This window comes from Neodiprion virginianus, chromosome 2 (assembly GCF_021901495.1).
Source record: "Neodiprion virginianus isolate iyNeoVirg1 chromosome 2, iyNeoVirg1.1, whole genome shotgun sequence".
Lineage (NCBI taxonomy): Eukaryota > Metazoa > Arthropoda > Insecta > Hymenoptera > Diprionidae > Neodiprion > Neodiprion virginianus.
In genome coordinates, this window is record NC_060878.1 from 25635978 (window position 1) to 25653191 (window position 17214).

A 17214-nucleotide genomic window follows, 5' to 3' on the forward strand; every position below is an offset into this window, starting at 1 on the left:
TTTCGAATCCATTTCTGTGAATGGCACAATAAATTTTTAAACCGATAAGACGTTGTTGAAAATTAAAGCCATAAACGGTAACGAATGACGAGCGTCACGGACGAATAAATTCGATCTATTCGAGATCACTGTGTGATTTCTGTCTTATTGAGATTTTTTATTTTTTTGAGTCGAGTAATCTTCGCCGTCTCTCGCTGATAGGGCGGGTATTGCTTGAATACCTCAACGTGAGAGAAACCTCGTCGTCGTCGAAAATCGTTTTGGCGGGCTCGAAGAAGAGAATTGATTCCACGCATGACCACCTTTGTTTCCGTAACCCCTTCCGAACGACATTCCATCAGTGGGCATACATTTCAAGAATTCATAACAAAAATTTTACTTATAAGATTTGTTCAAAGCATCACTTTTGTCAAAAGTACCAATAACAATTTTATAGGCCATTTAAAATAGTCACAAATGTCATAAAAAAAATATGTAAGCTCTGCACCTATTAATGCCAAGTTATAAACTTAAAAAACATTACACGTTCACCGTAATAAACAGGCATATAACTTTTGATACAGTTTCAAAATGAGATACCTTAGTTGCAAGATACAGAATCGAAATGCGTTCAAAGAAAAAAGGTCCACCTCTAGATTTAATTCAATTCTGAAAGCGTCAAGCTCACAAGGTTACACCGTAGTTTTTCTGGCCTTGAAAAAAATTTCGGTTCATATTTGATTCATCCGAATAATCATTCAAAACAACAATTTTCTGACAATGATTGAAGAAATTCAGAACTTTTTCAGTGCCTCAGACAGACGGTTTTTTTACTCAATATTCGCATAGTTGGTAATTGAGAGGAAAGAGGGAAAAATTGATTAAAATAAACTATCTCAGTAGAGAATATAATGGGAATAAATGTTATACCTGGTGAAATTTACACATACAAATTAGTATAAATTACAATTATCATGATTAAAATGTGGTATAATGATTTCCGTTAGCGGCAGCTAGAATTGTTCAATGTTAACGGAATATTTCTAGGCGTTTATTTATCCTGGTTGGTAAAATTTTGTATTGGTTTCTATATTTATTATTCAAAGGTAGGAAACAACTTTTGTGTAAATTGGATTATTTTGATAATTCAACGGGCAAAATATTATTTCATTTCGTAAATGCGATCATTTTTGAAAAACTTTGCAAGTAGTCGAGTTAGTGGAGACTCTGACTAAAGTAAGTGCTTATATATATATGTACACAATCTATGACTAATATTTTGCTTCGACGCGACAGAGTATAACAACAATAAATCAATACCAAAAGTTGGTTCACCGTGGGTTGAAAATAAAACCAACTTTTCATCATTTTTTTGTGTTATTCGTTATTTGTATTTCTGTGTATTTTTTCAATTTTACTCTCGTTTGACTTTGTTTTATTTTCATCCTGTCATTTCAAAGGCTACTTGGCTCACTTGATACAGGTTCAAATGGGGTGACAGAGTCCCTATATACATCGCAAAATGTAGGCCCATGTCGGCAGCGGCGGCCGAGCAAAGCTGTGAAACAATGCCCGATATAAAAGAAACAAAAGCTTTAACCAACACTTGACGAAGTTACGAATGTATTCGTCAGAAAAAAAAACTATAATAATATCAACAACAGCAGCAAAAATAAAAGTATAATTATTTTGTGCAAATCAAAACAGAAAATAGAAACACAAAACAACCCTCGAATGACGACACGGCGCTCGAACGAACACATAAAATGTAATGCCAATAAGAGCTGCTGATTGATAATTGCGTCAAGTATAATTCCCGATGCCCAGAGAGGTGAATTGGCTCGAAGACAAATAAACAGTTTTTTTTTTTTTTGATCGGCCAACCATTCGCGAGTAACATTATCACGTAGTAGCAGTCGAAGGAATTTTCATTTTTTTTATGTATAAATAAATATACAGAATGAATATTTTTTCCATTGCTTGGTTGGCAAGAAAGAGAGTCGGAGGGCGAGTGGGATCTGGGACTTGAGATAAAATGGGTTCATTCGTCGTCGTCTTATTCACTGCCATCGATTTTTTCCACCCTTTTCGCCCCGCGTTTTTCTTTTTCATTCTCTGTTATTTTCTCGGCTTAAGAGTGAAAGAAAAAATCTTTTGCTTCGAAAAAGATTAAAACTGAGATAATCCAGCCGTCTGTGCCACATCTTATCAAATAAAATCTCATGCATTACAAAACAATTTGAATCAAATATCATAGACGCACATGTATTCGCTGTTAATGTCCGTAAGTATTACCATAAATTGGTAGGACTAGTTGATTCGTGAGATTTGTAAAGAATAAAAAAATACGCTTGGTATACAATATTCATACCGAGTGATAGCGGTTGAATTTAACAATTCAGTCCGTTTACCCTTAATTGAAGAACTACTCTTTCCAATTGTGATAAAAAATGAGAAGAGTTAAAGACTGAGCGTTGACCGGAATTAAAAATTTCTCTCAGTGTACACTTCCTCTATACGATACCGACATATCGCGGTAAAACTTAACCCGGGCAGAGAAGGGTATGTTTATAAAATGATCGATACGAATGTTGGTAAGTTCTTGAGAGCTTGCCAAACAAATGGCGTTTGTAGAACGTACGGCGTGCATTTCATGCAGGGTATTAAATTCAGCCCGTTATTCGATATGCGCGTATAGGTGGCACAACGCTGGGTTGGCATACCCTCAGGCTTGGGACCGGCCGACCACTCACCTACATTTTTGAGTATCCAACCCCACCGACGCGAGCTGCCTACCCCTGCCCTCCGGGGGAATTTTGCCAAGCGATATAGAATCCCAGCCGAGTGACGCGTGCCCTATCATATTCCCCGGTGTAAAAACGCTCGGCTATTTATGTCGGCTGACGTAACGACCATCCAATGCACCACGCCCCCATTATGCGATACCCACCCTTTCTACCCATCCCTGCGTCGCCGCACGCGCCGCTTGTTCATCCCAGCTATACCGCGAAATTTACCTCAGATTTCAGATACCAAAATGAATAATACCACCGCTTCGCTTCACCCGTTGGGGTCCCGCGCTTTACCTTCTTTAGGGGTTGGTAATTTTCTGGTTTCAACGTGAGAACAAAATTGATTAGGTATACCAGTTTCGAGTCGGTACACTGAGAAAAATTTCATTTGTTAGGGTAGCTAGAAAATATTGAGTAAAACAGGTATCGTTGAAAAAACTGTTCGAATATTGTTGGAATTACGAAAAACGAGGTACGCCTAACCATTTTGCACTATCGTCGATACTTTTTTGGTAATTGCAACGCAAAATCAGTTTCTTCGATTTACTCTACTTTTTTAGTTAAATAAGGCATTAACGTCAATTTATTGTTGGACAAGCATTAAATTTTCGCAACAGTTACAAGAAAATATAGTAAAAGTGGTATTAGGCTTTCTGGCAACAGCTACAAAACCAATTTTCACTTTGCACCTAGAACTATATTTTTCGATTGTGGTAAAAATTGAAAATAGTCAAGGACTGAGCGAAAACCGGTAGGTACTAAAAATTTCTCTCCGGGTAGAATCTTGAAGCTAGTCGAAGGGCGGTCGCTCCACCTTTATGTCAGTGTTCCAACTTTTTTCCCAATTCTTTATGTCCAGAAAAAAAAAACCATTTTTTCTTGATGCTCGTATAAGAGCATTTTAATCAGGTCAGATAAATATATCAATCATGTATACATAGTAGTGATAACGATAACTTTGCGTACGGGCAGAGAAGATAGATCGCTATTTATTTTTCAAAAACTCGCAAGCCCGACAACGACACTAAAATCTACAATCCGTGGCTGTACTGAATTCGGTCAATTGTGCAAACCTGAGGTTCGAGCAAACCTGAAATTAGGTTGCAGCGCGGACTAATTTGAGGCGCGTCAGCAAACGCGGCAAAACAATAAAGCTTATATAGTGGAGTGATCCTGGCTCGGTGCGCCGACATATATTCTTCCAACAACCCACCACCGCCAGGACGACACGAGTTGGAAACGTCCGTCGGCCGGTATTTTGGTAGTTTAATAACAGTAGAGGAGGAGCAGAGAGAAAGAGGCACCTGCGGCTAATTTCTAACAATAACCTGAGTTTAATAACCGCCATGAGGGAAGAATTCGTGTACCAGGAGAAACCCGCTGACAACTAGTTCCTAGGTAGGCTCAATGTTGAGTTAAGAACGTAGGATTTCGCTGCTGGTTACGAATATTTCGAGATCGTAGTCATCTGTCGGTAATCCGATGAGGGTAAAACGGAAAAAGTCGAGTACTACAAATTAATCTTTAGACTGTATGGTCCTAGAGCATTGTGAGGAGTAAAAACGCATATGCATGTTACCAAGTGGGTCTATCACGTAACCTGCAGACGCTGCGTCTTAATGCTGTTACACTTTCTACGTGAGTTTGCTTTTCTCTCTTTGCTCTCATTCTTTCCCAGAATGAAATCTTCAGCTACTGGATTACATGAAATTAGATTAGATGGCCGTAGTACCTGAACATGAGCTGAGAGGAAATTGAATCATACAAGTATTACTTGAAGCGTAGAGATCAAGAACTAATTCTCTTATTCCAAGACAATGTTAAACTCGTGAAAATCGGATGGCTGAATATCGATTCGACGATTGTCCAATGGGTCAACTAAGTTTACAGTAATTTCAACTTGAGACGCAAAATTACAATCGCTAAGATGCGTTGGCGGAGGAATAATTGCCAGCCTCGATGAGCCAGCCGAAAGTGATATTTTGAAGTTATCAAGTAGAGCGTTAAATTTTAACAGATACTCTTTACTCGAAACATGAGTATTTTCACTGAAACGGTATTTCTCTTTCATTTTAGCATCAATGACTTTGTCACGATTGCTGTTGGAAGAGAAGGCTTCCTGCATCATACGAAGGGGACGTATTACGAACACGCACGGGAGGCAGTGTCGACGAAGCATCCGGGTTACGAGGTTTTTGAGGTAGCCGGTTGACGACATTGTCCACTAAACCGCGTGACCACCGTAGCCAGAGGCTCAATATTGGATGCAGTGAGGCCGGTGTACCGGTTGCTGCAGGTGAACGGGGATGAATGGGGACGGATATGGTTGGAGAGAAGCGAGGTACGAGGAGGCAGAGAATCGCGTCACTAGCCACCCGAGCTTTAATGACTTTAATCATCTCCCAATGACGTGTATGTTCGATGCGATCGCGTATACCTCACGCTGATGAATAACACCGCGAAACATCGAACTGCATCCTACCACGTTATATACGTGCCTACACGGGTGCTGATTAGTAGTTAACTTCGCAGTGTGTGAAACGAAGAGAAGGTCGCGCGTAGTGGAAAGTAGAATCAATTGCATGATTTTTGGTATTTTACCGATGTATCGGACGACTAGTGCGAAAAAAATACTATGTGGAATAATATTTGAAACGAAATTGAAGGCGTTCAGTGTACCCTGTGGTGTTTCAATTATCACAACGTTCGACTGCCAGTGATGCAAGTAGCTTTTATCCAATCAATTTGGAAAAATTGTAACGTCTATCAAGGAACTGTCTTCGTTGGGGTGCGTCTTAATCAATCTTAATTTGATTAAGGTGTCATTTATCTGCGCCCTGATTTTGTTTGCAGATTTTGGGAGATGTAGAGTTTTCTTTTCAACCGTGGCCCCACTTGAATTAAGTCAGTCCGAAGTCTTGTCCGAATTACACCATCGATCGCTACAAAATGAATAAATGAAAGATGAAATACATTTACCGAACGTAACGAAATAACAGGAAAATCCACTTTATCGAGCTTTTTATCTTCCTTTTTTAGGTGACTGAGAGGAGGGAGGGCGCGGTGGACAGCCAAGGTGGCAAAGAGGGTCAAAACATAGACGGCATAATTGTATCTTGTTATCGCAATGCGAGGCTTATTGGACTGCGATAAGCTGAGAGCTGGGAAGCGGATCGAGGACAATGAAATACTCGACGGTAGGAAATTGAGCGGGAAAACTGACCTCTTGAGAAAACCCCAATATACCGGCTACTGTGTATCATACTGAATAGGAGAAAATTGGCGGGGAACGGTTTCAGAACTGCCCAATTGATTTAACAACGCGATTTATTCAGTTACAAAGTTCTGAACTCTGTCCTCCGGCCAATGCTACAATCCTTACGCCCCGGAACACTAACAAGTATCAACTTTGTCACTGCTTGCGGAACATACACACAGACTATGTTGCAGGGTAGAGTTCAAAAACGCTCTCCACACTTACGCCTATTTACCAAGTCGAATCAAAAGGCCGTTCGATCGTTTGAAATGGAGCTTGATTGAAAAATATTCAAAACGAAAAAATATGCATCATTCACAAAACCCCCATAAGCCGGTTTTGGTAGCTGAAACTTGTGATGACCGGCATGCATGAGAATCCGAAAAAGCACGCTGTTGTAAGCTTAACCCACTAAGTTTTACTGATTCTTTTCAGCACTGAGAGAAATTATTAGTTCCGGTCCTTAACTATATTCATTTTGTACCACAATCGAAAAATATAGTTCGAGGTACAAAATGAAAATTAGCTTTCTAGCTGTTACCGGAAAGTCTAACATTCGTTACTATTCTTTCTCATTACGATCACTGTTGCTATATTTTCTTGTTACGGTTGTGAAAATTTAATGCTTGTGCAACAATAAATTGACATTAAGGCCTTGTTTAACCAAAAAAGTAGAATAAAACGAAGAAACCGATTTTGCGTTGCAATTACCAAAAAAGGATCGACAATAGCGCAAAATGGTTACGCGTACCACGTTTTTCGTAATTCCAACTATATTCGAACAGTTTTTTTTAACGATACCTGTTTTACTGAATTTTTATAGTTACTATAACAAATGAAATGTTTCTCAATGAGTATATACCAATAACCCCTACGCTGCACACCTCTTATGCATAACATTGGTCACACACCACTCTTCATCGGAGACCCCACATCAAAAACCATTGCGTAGAAACGAAGATATCTATTCAAACAACTTGAAAAAAATCTGGGATATTCTTTTGACTGTTATATTTTAAGGCAAATGAATTATCTTTAGCAAAATGAAATTTTGAGTAAAAAAAAAAAAAAACATTCATGCAACGACAAAACACCAGAAAATTGATCTCATTCTACTCAATAAATCACAACTTACTGAAGTTTCAATATTTGTAACTAAAAATTGATACAGATATATATTTAAGGAAAAAAACATGTACATACATACTACGGAATGAAGATAAGAATTTTTGAAAAAAGAATAAAATCAACGTTTCTTACGATATTTCATTATTTACCTCGGATCAAATCAGATTATTTTGGATGTTGTTCGTATGAAATTTACAGTCAACATCTCATGGGGTTATTTTGTCCCGGTGTGAAGCTCAAGGAATAATCGTACAAAGCTGCACCTTTGCATGATACATTACACTTTAGAATTTGAACCATACTGAAATATAAAGCAAATTTCAAAGGGGGTTGACAACACAATGGAAAAAGTACGCAGGCGCAGCGATGTCGAAAATATAGCCTGGGGACGATCAAGCGGGAGCGGATGAGGCAGAAAGGTGTAGATCCCGGGCAGGTTGTTCAGCGTGTCCGCGTCCAAGACCCCGACTCTCGTCCCTGCACCGCCAAGAGCCATGAGCCAAGAGGCATGAGCCAAGAGCCAAGAGACAAGAGCCGGTAAAACCATGAAGCGAAAGAAAGGCCGGACCTCAGCTCGTGGGTCTGCGATGCCTCCTCACCTAGTGTAGTTAATTAAAGGATGCCCGGGAGACAGTGACGGGACAACGCCATGCGGAAGAATATTTCTAAAGCTTCCTACATTTCACGAAAGGGCTTAATTTTGCCTCAATTCCAGCTGCCATTTGGCAATGGAAATCGCAATTACATTGAACAACGTATAATTTACGATATTTATAACGATATCCGTTGGGAAAAGAATTTTGTAAATCAACCGAGTAGTCTTCAAGTTTTTGGCGAACATCCATGTATATAAAAAAATTTTACGTAGTAATAAAAACTGCGATCCTAAATGACAAGGAAAGTGTTCTCGCATTTGATGTTGGATTGATTCTAGTGTCGTTCAGATTCAGCTTCAGGGATCGGGATGAAACGAAGTGCAGGCGTTTTTTTTTAGAATGTCTACAAGAGAACAGTGCACGGTTCATTAAAATAAAGTAAGTAGTTTTCGTTCCAAGTCGAAATAAAACCAGACACTTTAAAATTTTATCATCAGTCAGGGTGGCCGCAAGTTTTTGCGAAAAAAAATTCCATGACATTTCCAGTTATTCAGAATCTAAGGCCCAGTTTTCCCTGACATTTCCCCGGTTCTAGTAAATTATCAAAACCTGAATTGTTCAGCTTATTAACTTTGTTCGGTTCAAATTAAATTCAAATTGAAGAAAAATATAATGTACAAAACAGTCGGTTTAAGCCAATTTGTTTTCTCGATGAAGTAAACTTGTTACCTCAAAAAATCATTTCCATTTCCCATGACAGAAAACTGATATTTTTAGTTTTTTACATGAACAAATTAAAAATCCCCTGACAGTTCCAGGTTTTCCATGACCCCTTTTATACATATACCCTGAAATATGCAGGTTTTCAAGTTTTTCCAGGTGCGTGACCGCTCTGTCAGTAATATATATTTTTTTCAAAATTTTCCGAAACAACACGTTACTTTTATGATTAAGAAGAATGTCTTATGAAAGGAGAATATGTGTATAAGTTTTCGTCAGCAAAAATGTCATGTTTTATTGAATTTTTATTCTAAATGAATAAGGTATCCTCGAATAAGGTTGAAATGATCGAAGAAGAGAAGCGCGCATATAAGGAAACTCTCGGAGCATTCTAATATTAGAATATTTATTACACGCGTTTCTTATCTCGGAAATTCGTTAAAGCTACATCTATAAGTCAGAATATTATAATAACATGCTAAAATATGCAGTGCTTGAAGCTTTGAGAGAGTGCATATTTTTACCCTTCGTTTCATATGGACCATTTTATGAGGCAATGAATTATGAAACTTGAGGAATCAAGATCCAAAGTTATATAACATATTTCCTGAATTGATTGAAAAGAAGTTCGTAGCTGCATTACCTTTGGCTAAATTGGATACATACGGTAGTGACAAATTTCTCAAAAAAAAAAAAGTAGCAAAGTAGAAAATCGTAACCAGGTCTGCTACCAATACAATAATTATCTACCACTCACAAAGTGAAGCAACATTATGCTACAAATATTATCAGCTACTCAGGTTAAACATTTCTAAATTTAAACAACAAGAAATGTCGGTGAGTTAGTTTTACTTGTATCGATGACACCGTGCACCCAAGTTAGCACACAGTTAAGAAAACGCATTCAACTTATGCGATGCAATTGTATATAATACAAAAAGAAGTGCTGAGTTTACAAAATTTGGTGTTATATTTATGTGTACATATATGTGAAGGGAGTGACGAGATAAATGAATAAGAGAAGAATGATAAAGACGATCGAACGTTGAAAAAAAAAAAAAAAAAAAAAACCACGGAAAGCCGCAAAGAAAGAGAATAAAAAAAAAAATAATGAGAGATAGCGGGAAAGTAAAAATGAAAAAGGTGTCGGATGTGAACAAATTTCCCCGGGATGAACGCGCGGTGAGAGGCAAACACTAGAGAATTTCTTAAAACACTTGTTAGCTTCATAATTTCACGGTTGACCTAGATATAAAGCGAGACTCGTCCGTTGTTGTTCCTAAGGCGAGAATGAAGCTTTTCTCTTCGGCACACATGCCTTCGTACCTATCCTAGCCAACTACTTCCCCTCCACCCACACCGATGTGTATACGACTCATTCTCGACGGGCTGCACCGTCGTCTACAGGCTGCACTGTCTAGCGGTTTAATTAAGGGCAACTAGAGCTTCGCGGCAGGGAATCGAGTTTCACTTGTACGTATAACCGGAAACGCAAGCAAAACCCTATACATAGGGTATTCCTCGACAATTTAATACAGCCTTTTACTTTAAATGCATCATTTTCGATACGTTTTTTTACGACGTTGTTTCGAATAACTCAAACAGGCGGATTCACGGTTGTTTCCTCAAACGTCATTCGTTTGTCAATTTTTCAAACCGACAATCGATCATACTGATGTTACTCATTTTAAATCACCGAGGGCGTGGGTTTTATAGGATTAAAAAAATTGAAAGATTGAGATGAGAAGTCGATGAATAAGTATCGAAAAAAAAATGTAAGTGATACAGAGGAAAGGGAAAATGGATTAAAGAGAGGTGATGAAACTTAGTCGTGGTCGAATTTGACTAGAATGTACTGTATAATTTACTATTCTCAGTCTCGCATCATTAAATAACGTCCCGTGGATATTCCCACTCGGCTTTCTCCAGTCCATTTGATTTTTTTTTTTTTTTTTTATGCGACATCAGAAACCATTTTCTAAATCTACTTTGCATAAAGATCGAGGGATCTTTTCCACATAGAAAAAGAATTTTGGGGAATAGAAATTCAGACTAAGTGTGTATGTAAAGTTTTTCTCGACCTATCCTTATACGTTTACGACGTTTTTTTGAACTACTGAATTTGTGTTAGAAAAAATGGAAAAAAAAGTTTCGACAAATTTTGAATTCGCGAATGTATTCTTGTCACGTACGAAAGAACGAGTCTGAATAATGTTTGAATCGACTACTAGAATATGAATATAGAACCCTTTTAAATTAAACGAGAACTACCAGTACATAAATATTGCTGGAGGAGTAAATTTAAAAAAAAAAGATTTACGAAAACTCACATGTTCATTTTTAAGGTTCAACCTGCAAACTTTCGCAGTATTTCGAACTGGCAATGAAAATACCAAGCATTCTACACTCGCATAATACAATCTGAGCCGAACTTTTTCGAATTTTCGACCCATGCCGTAAATTGACAAACCACTTGACTACCCTTACTCAAAGTTATGCGGGTAGGTGTAGTTTATGTTGTTTAGACTAGCATATTGTTCACAAAAAACTAGACTCGTGTCCCCGATTTCATATATGCAAAATCAAGGCACCGCCCAAAAGGATCACCTCATTTTCGTCGCATCAATATCGTTGCTTTTTATTTTACTTTGAATTTCGCAAGTCTCCCTTTGTATCATCTTCAACTTAACCGAACTGTTTCATAATCCAATTCACACACCAGTAACTTTTACATAATTGTCGAAATCAATATTTCCCAACATTTATCGGCGGTAGATTTAGATAACGCCACCAAGTATATGTCATAAAATGTTCGTTGAACTTCGCTATCTTTCCCTCTTTCTCTCACAGTTTATTCTATATCTTTATATATATATATATATGTATATATGTATCGTCACACACAGCGTGCCTCTTGGCGATATGCAGGTTCTCGTTGGTCGGCTACAGTCAACGGAATGATATTTCGTACCGAGAGAATGATGAAGGCGAAACAGCGTTAGCGAAAGTGGATTGACCGTAAAACGAGAATAACGGGCGTTAGTTTCGAGTTTATTTCATTTGTACTTCATTCGACGAACGAATCGCGTTTCTTTGCCGGGATTGAAAGACGGATAGAAGGAGCAAAAAAAAAAAAAGAAAGAGGAAAGGGAGAAGGAGAAGGAACCACCGATTTCCTGCAGCTATCTCTCGAATACTCTTCGATTCATTGTCTTTTTTTGCCTTTTTCCTTCTTATTTTCTCTTCTTAAGACACAATCTAGCTATTGGCAAGGGATAAAATTCTATTCTCCGACCTCGTTTTTTCGCTCTTCGTTGCCGTTGTCATCCTCGTCGTTTTACTCTTCCTTGGAACCGGATCCAATTGACATATGTACATGCACGCGATATTCGATCACAAATAAATCGCGAACTCTCTCCTAATCTGTCCACCTTATATAAGTACTCGTTCTACCCTCCTTGTTCGTCACGATTCACCGTATTTTCAGCATACGCTGCTCGCTGCATTTCTAACGAAACGCTGTAATACCTCCAAGGTACCCAATAAAATTCCAGATATCCACCTGATACTCAGAGCCATAAAATCACACTGACGTATCTTCCGGACATTTGTAATCCAGAATCATGTGCACACTAAACGATGTTGAAGCCGCATCTCACTGACGGTATCACGTCTGGTTGGCAACAATGAATTGTACAATATTCAAGCATCGAAGCTAATCCGTGCAATGAATAGGTTATCAATTTCAAACAACGGATATTAAGGTTAGACTTTTTTTCCTTCAGTTTACGAATTATTCTGGATCTTCTATTTTACCTTAACAAGGAATTATTCGAACTGCATTACCGGCGGAATCAACATCGTAATAATATAATGAAGAGCCACAGTTAATTTTTTTTTTTTTTTTTTGCGTTCCTGTTTATGTATCGAAAAACGGACATGATAGTCGGAACGTTCAGACTATTTTGCAAAAGGAAACATGTTAGGTCAAATTCTTCTTCTGACGACAGTATCTTGGAAATTTTTTCAAAAAGATTCAATTCCCAAAAATGAAAGAATTAATCAACGAATTCCTTATTAACAACAAAGCTTGAAGGTCTAAAAACTGGGGAATTTCCATACCTAATACACACAATAACATATCCAAATTGCAGCAAAATCAAACTTTCGGGAGCTGATCGTTGACCGATAATTATTGGACTGGTCTACATACGGGTCCTCGATTTTTTACTATTTTACGAAGACAATTTTTGCAAATTTTGCATCCGACCAAGTATCTGTGCAGAAAAGCCATATGCACCGACGTGTGTCACTTATTTAAAAAAATCTTGACCTTTGTCTCAACATCTTTTTTAGAATCACGTATAGAATTTGAAATTTCCGACATTTTAGATGTTAAAAATAATCTAATTCAAATTTTTCAGCAAACAAGTGAGTTTTTGCACCATTTTGATCGAGCCAAAAACTGAATTTTGAAGTTGTAGAGTGATTAGCGAAATGATTGATCCCGATAATTATGGTTAACGATAACAAGAAATTAATAGATGCTTTATCGAAACAGAGAACAAACGAGGTACCGAATTTACACGATTGATTGATGAGGGTACAGAAGGCAAAAGAATGAAGCTAGCTACTTGATGCGTATGTTACGAGAGCGCAACGAAGACTACTGAAAAAATATGAAAAAGTGTAGACTCGCCCCCGACTCGAGGCTAATGTAAGGGTCACGTCGCGCCATAAATGCCAGATGTAGGGAAATTCCAAGCGCGGTCAAACCCTTGACTCTCAGCTAGCGAGGCAAAGCCTGGACACTTGAAAGTTGTAAAAGACGTTCTGCAGAAAACGAAAAAATGAAATAATGTTCTAAGAATTTTTTCGCCATCTTTGCTGGTGGCGAATGGCCGCCAGATAAATACGAAGAAAATTTATTTCTAACGAGAATAGCAAAAGAAACAACTAAGAATCAGAGAAAAAACTTTACGCGAACGTTGATTATGTGACTTAGGAAAATCGATCACCAAACAAAAACCTTGCTGTTTTTGGCTTGGGACGACGGCATGTTTCCGAATAACTGCCATATCTAGATCTCAAATTCACCGCTGAAACCTCGTTACACTGAGAGAAATTTTTAGTTCCGGTTACCGCTCAGTCCTTAACTATTTTCATTTTTTACCACAATCGAAAAATATAGTTCTAGGTAAAAAATGAAAATTAGTTTTCTAGCTGTTACTGGAAAGTCTGGTATCCGTTACTATTATTTCTCATTACGATCACTGTTACTATATTTTTTTGTAACTTTTGCAAAAATGTAATGCTTGTGCAACAATAAATTGATGTCAAAGCTTTGTTTAGCTAAAAAAGTAGAGTAAACCTCATAAACTGATTTTGCGTTGCAATCACCAGAAAAGGATCGACAATATAATTCCAACAATAGCCAAACAGTTTTTTAACAATACCTGTTTTACTGAATTTTTCTAGTCACTGTAACATATGAAATTTTTCTCAGTGTAGTGTGAAGTATTTGTTCTTGATTAGAACAATTTAAATTGATAAAAAATAAAAGGAACTCCACTTTCGACGGGAAGAAAAGGTTCTACGTCATGCCTGCACAAAACACTTTGTTTAAATAAATAATTACGTTCACTGACTCTGGCAGGTTGAACTACCGTCACTACATTGTCACACACTTGGGATAGAATAGAAACACCGAAGCTGCATTCTATCACTTATCGGGGACTCGGGTAGATTATCTACGGTTGCTGCATCCCTTTACATCACTGGGCAACAGAGTTCCAAGCCTGTCGTGCCTAAACCGCAGAGTACGAGTTTTTCTAACTAGAAACCAGGACGTGAGCCGTGGTTGTCCATCACACTCGGCATCCCCAAACAAACGTCATCGGACACGGATCACTCACGATCAGTGCTGTAGGCATTTATCTGTTTCCCCGTTGATGTAACTGCTTGATCCTACTCGAACTTTATGGAAATAATCAAAGTTGTAGCGAGATAAGAGAAATAATTATTTGGTTAACGCTGAATTTTAATCAAACAGTTTGAATCCTAGCCCTCTGGCTTCAAGAAATTTTACACACAAGATTATGCAAGAGAAATGATAGTAGCTGAATTTTAAATCTATCGACTAAGCTAACCTACGCTTCACGCTTATCATTCACTCTGTTTAAGCTACGAGATTTCTATACTTTACAATTTTACTGGGTACAAAGATTCCTCTGATTCATCGCTTCGCGATTCTGACTAAAATTCATTTCAATGCAAGGTATGCGATATTTTCTAAGTGAGAATAACGAAGGAGAATCCAAATTATCGAACTGCCTCTCGATTAGTACAATCGATTATCAAAGTTAGTTGAGTGAGCGCTTTGCTGCACATTAATAATGGCCAAACATGAACGATTTTTGATTGAATCGATTATTTTTTTCTCGATTAATCGAGTATAACAGATCATTTTTCAAACTCGATTAATCAACCGACTCGATTATCTTTCATCAATTACTATAATTGTCTTACTTACTAAGTACTTACTGTGACTATAAACCATCAAAAAACTTTTCCGCTATTAAGACTACGTATCGAAATTTACCAAATTTTGGTTTCACGTGCATGATTTCGAGAAAAAAAAAATCGCAATAATCGATCAATCAATTAATTTTCACCGATTCAATCGAATCGTGTTCGATTATTTCTTTTTTTTTTAAGTTTGATTTCTTTACTTGGAGTTTCGCCATAAAATAATTCGGAATTAGGCGCTTTCGGAACTTTTCAAATTCTGAACTTCGATCCCGCCCCTTTTGAACTCGATTAATCGATGAACTGATTATTTATAGCTTAGTGGCAATCGTTACTACGCTGCTGAGCGCTGGTCAGTCCGTGAATCTATACCGAAAATCCAGTTCGATCTGGTTTCATCGCTGCGCCGCCGCTGCTAACGTCGACGAAGGAAAAGGATTATCTCCCGGTAAGGCTGGGTTCGTCCGTCGCTTCGAGCCGAGCTTTGGTGATTACTTCGCTGTGTTGGTGCTGGCTATTTGCACATGTGCCAAGCTGTATAGCTGGACACGTTACGGTACATTAAGATGCAAATTTGATTTTCTGATAAAGATTAAAATATCACAGTCGCATACCAATTATTCAAAGATTCCGGACAAATCTCACTTTTAACCATCACCACAGTATTTATTACGATAGAAACGATACCTCTTTTACTGAATTTTTCTAGTTACTATGACAAATGAAATTTTTCTCAGTGCAGGCATCCGAAGGATTCGCATTTATGATATCGGGTGTATAATAACATGCCGCGCCTCATTTCATGCTGCGGAATAAAATACAAAATGGGGATCAATGAGCTACGAATCACACGGTTAAAAATGGAATTCAATTAAGAGTGACGTAACAAGCGGCAGAACCGTGGCACACAGCGTCGGTGTTCTCTGGTCTTTGATTAAAAATGCATAGGTCGAGCCAAGCCCGAAAAAGGTGAGTTGAGTTTTATCTCTGGCCCCAATTTAAGCGGCAACGGTTTGCCTCGAGAGCCGGTTACAAGATGACGGGTGAACAGGCCTATATTGCAGCCATAAGACGAGGGGATAAAGGATTTCGTTAGATCCATTCTGGAGACCCTCGGGTCGATCAGGGCGAACGGAATCTAGTTTAAATCTGGATTCAGATCCGGCTACGCGACGTTAGAAGTTGAAAGCAAACCGGAAGAGACGGACACGGACCTTGATAAGAATTTCTTAACCAGGAATGAATGAACGAGCTATCGAGAGTCAGGATCACCGTACAACCGGATGTCCCCGGCTGCAGTGAGCTGCTTTTCCACCGGGGGGGTGAAAAGCCGAAAACGTACGTTTTCGCGTGTGTGCAAATTCGACGCGAATCCATCATTCGATTCGATTCGTTCTTCGAATGTACACACAGACGTACGTGTCCAAAATGACGCGTAAGCCCGCAGTGTTCACCCTCAGGACAGGCGGCAGAAGCGAGGCAAGGCAACCCCAGCATGACATCTGTCAATCCCCTGGTTTTGGATTAGTACGAATACCTCCGCTCCGCACTGTATGTGAGGCCTGGCACACACTGAGAAAAATTTCATTTTTAATAGTAACTAAAAAAAATTCGGTAAGACAGGTATCGTTAAAAAAACTGTTTGAATATTGTTGGAATTACGAAAAACGAGGTGCGCCTAACCATTTTGCGCTATTGTCGATCCTTTTTTAGTCAAATAAGGCTTTAACGTCAATTTATTGTTGCACAAGCACTAAATTTTCCCAACAGTTACAAGAAAATATAGCAACAGTGATCGTGATGAGAAAGAATAGTGACGGATACTAGACTTTCTGGTAACAGTTAGAAAACTAATTTTCATTTTTTACCTAGAACTATATTTTTCGATTGTGGTAAAAAATGAAAATAGTTAAGGACTGAGCGATAACCGGAACTAAAAATTTCTCTTACTGCAGTCGGAGGAAAGAGTTTGTTACAATAAATGGACGTTATATTCTTACGGGAATGTCGAATTGTTGCTCCGTAAGATAAGCCTGCGGGTACAATTATTTGATGAGACTCATCGTTTGCAGTTCACAGAGAAATATAAAATCTCCTTTCGGAGAAATCTTGACGTTCTATGGAATTAGAGGTATTGACAAGATATTTCAAAAGAATTACTTCGCGTTGTGAATTTACGAACATGAGAAGTGTATTCTACTCTACATTATTTTAC

The 17214-nt window shown here is 38.2% G+C and overlaps 1 protein-coding gene and 1 long non-coding RNA gene across 12 annotated transcripts in view; one reads left to right on the forward strand and one right to left on the reverse strand.

Moving 5' to 3' along the window:
• Positions 1-16619, forward strand: part of LOC124299070 (uncharacterized) — an 81424-nt gene extending 64805 nt beyond the window's left edge. Inside the window, exons 3-5 of the long non-coding RNA XR_006906938.1 lie at positions 4848-5067; positions 5811-5968; positions 15317-16619. This is a non-coding gene — a long non-coding RNA (uncharacterized LOC124299070). The remainder of the gene's footprint in view (positions 1-4847; positions 5068-5810; positions 5969-15316) is intronic.
• Positions 1-17214, reverse strand: part of LOC124299065 (tyrosine-protein phosphatase Lar) — a 471758-nt gene that overhangs the window by 282658 nt on the left and 171886 nt on the right. The window lies entirely within an intron of this gene.